The following is a 4,191-nucleotide window of genomic DNA, read 5'->3' on the forward strand; positions in this document are numbered from 1 at the left end:
GTGATGGCGAACTCAGTCGAGGGGTTCAAGAGAGGCCTGGATGTCTTCCTGGAGCAGAACAATATTGTATCATACAATTATTAGGTTCTGTAGAAGGACGTAGATCTGGGGATTTATTATGATGGAATATAGTCTGAACTGGATGGACAAATGTCTTTTTTCGGCCTTACTAACTATGTTACTATGTTACCTAACCTCCACAGTCACCAGACCTGAACCCCAATCGAGATGGTTTGGGGTGAGCTGGACCGCAGAGTGAAGGCAAAAGGGCCAACAAGTGCTAAGCATCTCTGGGAACTCCTTCAAGATTGTTGGAAGACCATTTCCGGTGACTACCTCTTGAAGCTCATCAAGAGAATGCCAAGAGTGTGTGCAGCGCCCCAGAGTCTTGGTCGTTGCAGTATTGTCGCTCTGCCACAAGGGTGAGTGATGGTACATCTGATGGCACTAAAGGAGTTCACCTGACCAGGTATCACAGTCACACACTACACTTCACACTCCAGCCACCAGGGGGAGCAAAAGGTTCTATGTATTAGGCCACTCCTCACACTCTGGTAAAACTGGGAGTCGGATAGGAAGTTAGAGAGAAGCTGACTGGGTTTTGCCCAGGTAACATCTAGTGAGAGAGAGTTGCTTGGGAAGACTCAGGGAGGTCCGTCAGGGGTGGGATCCTGACAGTGGCCTAGCACGAGACAGATCGTTACGGAGCCGTGCCTGCACCTCATTGCGGCGGCATCCTAAGAAAGGACACAAAGCGAAGTATATTGTGGAGAAGTGAGAAACGAGATCACAGCACAAAGGAGATAGAACCAGGAGGAGTCGTGCCCCAAGATTGGCAACATCCTTCTGAGGCGCGTAGCCGGCGGCCGGAATGCCGAGGAAGTAATTGGCTCTACGCATTATTTTGAACTACGGCAGTGCAGTTAACTCTAGGTTGGCTGTCTCACCTTTACACCTAATGAAGACAACGGAGGCAATTGTGGGAGAGGGGCGTCTCTAGGGTCCCTATAAAATAACTCCAGGCCTACCCCGTCATACAGGTGCATCCTATCCATACCATCTGGGGGACGGAGAGAGAGAACAGAAACATACACGACAGTTGTGAGGACTATCCCGTGGTGCTCAGCAGGGAAGTACTACAACACACAGGTGCTAGTAGGAAGGCTACTGATTTCCACCTGCAAAGGGAACTCTAGATGTGCCTTCAGACCGGCCGGTCTCAGCCAGCCCTGTTAGCAGTGCTCTGGATTGTGGATGCCGAAGCCTTCAGTAAAAAGGTAAAGAGACTGCAACCCTGTGTCCTCGTCATTTACTGCGACCTACACCATTACCATCTACTCATCAAGGGAAGCCCTGGGGACATACTTCACCTGTGGAAAGTTACACCATCTAGCTGCCATTCCATCACCCCATTGGACCCCTAGCAGCGTCGGTCACTCTGACCGAATACCACAGGTGGCATCAGGAACACTTGACATACTCTCACCTACACCTTTATTTGGGCGCCCCTTAGCAGGGCCACGGACCGGGTCAGGCCACCGTGACACCCCTAGAACCGAGACCGAGGGACCTGGTACCAAGTACCCCGCTGCCCTGCGTTTGGGGGCCGCTCCATGTGCAAAGCAGTCATCAAAGCAAAAGGTGGCTACTTTGAAGAACCTAGAATATAAGACATAATTTCAGTTGTTTCACACTTTTTTGTTAAGTATATAATTCCACATGTGTTAATTCATAGTTTTGATGCCTTCAGTGTGAATGTACAATTTTCATAGTCATGAAAATACTGAAAAATCTTTAAATGAGAAGGTGTGTCCAAACTTTTGCTCTGTACTGTATGTGTTACACAGACTCCCGGCCAGTGGGTGTGGCCTTGTGCCATACCTTTGTATTGAGCCGAGGCTGTGCCACGACCAGTGGTTCGGACAGCCAGTGGGTGTGTCTGACTTGAGGGTGCAGCCTTGCTCCATGCAAATGTAGGGAGAGCGAGGCCGCACCCACTGGCCAGGAGTGTAAATAACTCATACATACCCTCTGGTCCCAGGCCTGAAACTGGCGAATCCTTCCAGCGCACAGTGCATGCGCTGGAATGACTCATAAGTCTGTATTCACTGACTTATCGGCTTTGACCGGGCAACCCCTCAAATCATCGATGATTAAGGACTGGTTTACAGTCAGAAACGTGTAAGAAATTTATACTACATTAGTGGATGAAATTGAAGCTGTCATTCATTTTTTGGAATAAAGTTTTATTTCTGCCTTAAATTTTTGGCTGGCAGAGTTTTTTATATTGGATCTACATCATCGAGTCTAGCAGGAGTGGCTTCCCCATGCCAAGGATCTCAGTCATATACTGTAGAAGGGGTGAGCTGGTTGTTCTTATTTTTACATGTGAACAGCTCGATTGTTTACATTGTGTATATGCTCTAACCAAGAAATACACAGATAGAATATATACTTGAATCACAGACATCAGAATAAGGCCCAACATGCATTGTACTGGATTTGGCAGTATAAATATAGGACTAATCTGTAGCACCTCCACCTGGTGTGCACATGGCTCATACTTACAGTTGAAACCATATGTACCATCAGGAAAACCATTAGTACGCAGTGCTAGGTAGGTTTATAATCCAGTGGATAGGCCAATTAGCATCAAAAGTAGGACACTCCAAAATACAGCTACAAAAAAAAACAAAAAAAGTGGAGTATAGGGTCCACAATCATTATAAAAAGTATAATTTTAATGACAAATTCAATAAATACAACAGACATTTAATTCTAAAAGTATACATAATTACAAAATTAAATCAGAGAGAGAGACAATAACGGATCAGGTAGATAACGGCTAGTGTGTCCTGACCAAGAACCAATAGGGGCATAATGTAAAGTGCTAGTGCCGTATACTTCCCACAAAAGGATCAAGGGGGTAAAAATCAATGTATGAAACAGTTCATCCTATTGCTCAATGCATATGGCATGTTTCCAAATACTATCCCCTCTCCCAAAAGTGTTTACCCATACTGGTTATTAGGCAGGAACACACGCCTCTCCGCCACGCATTTTGTGTGAGCTTTATCAAGGTGCATTCAGTGGTCCAGGCAGGTGCAGTCGCCTCCGGGAAATCCCATCCCAAGCTGGTGCGGTGGCGGTGGCTCTGTGCTGGGGCAGGGGCTCTGTGCTGGGGCAGGGGCTCTGTGCTCTGGGGCAGTGGCAGCGGCTCTCTGCTCTGTGGGGGGCTCCGCCGGCATTTCTTCAAAGCCCCCGCACATCCGTTGCTGCGATATTGTGGTGGCCTCCGGGAACATGGCCGCTGGGCGGGGGGCGGCACATGCTCAGATTCAAATCTTGGCAAGGAGAAAATACACTGCTTAGTCCTCCATATAGTATAATACACTCGTCATAGTGCTCCATATAGTATTATACACTCCCCATAGTCCTCCATATAGTAAAATACATTCCTCAGTCCTCCATATAGTATAATACACTCCTCAGTCCTCCATATAGTATAATGCACTCCTCATAGTCCTCCATAAAATAAAACACACTGCTCACCCCCACTTACTGTCCTTTGGGGTTGTCCCTGGCAACAAGGGACCCATGGACCAAAGTTACTCTGCTCCCCATGTCCAGGAGAGCCTCTGTTTGGTACTCGATCACGAGTACCTGGCACAGCTGTCAGCCAAACAGACTGGCTGGGCATACATAGACACATGGTGGGCATACCCGCAGTCCATGGGCTCAGATTTCAGAGGGCAGTTGAGAGCCACATGTCTGGACCTTAGGCAACACCACAACACTTGACCACAGTGGCACGACTAAACCTTGGAGCCACTTTAGGGGAACTGGGACTTTTGTCACCCTCACTTCGGATTACCCCCTCATCAAGGGCTCAGTTCTGGTTAGCCCCATCAGTGGTTTGTAGACTTTTCCCATGCTCCTGTACAAAGTCCTGAGTGGCTGTATACCATTCAATTCCACTTATTAGCTAGTCCAAAGTGCCCAGGTCCCCTTGCCCCACCCAAAACTGCATGGCGGCCTGCAAAGTCCTTACCAGCCAGTCGACCACCACCTTCTCTACGATCAGGGCCGGGGTCAAAGTCTCAGGCTGGAGCCATTCCTCCACCAACTGTAACAAGTCATATGCCTGAGATCTGGCGGGAGAGTCTCTGAAAAGGACCACTGATATACCCT

The sequence above is a fragment of the Ranitomeya variabilis genome, chromosome 3 (genome assembly GCF_051348905.1).
Source record: "Ranitomeya variabilis isolate aRanVar5 chromosome 3, aRanVar5.hap1, whole genome shotgun sequence".
NCBI lineage: Eukaryota > Metazoa > Chordata > Amphibia > Anura > Dendrobatidae > Ranitomeya > Ranitomeya variabilis.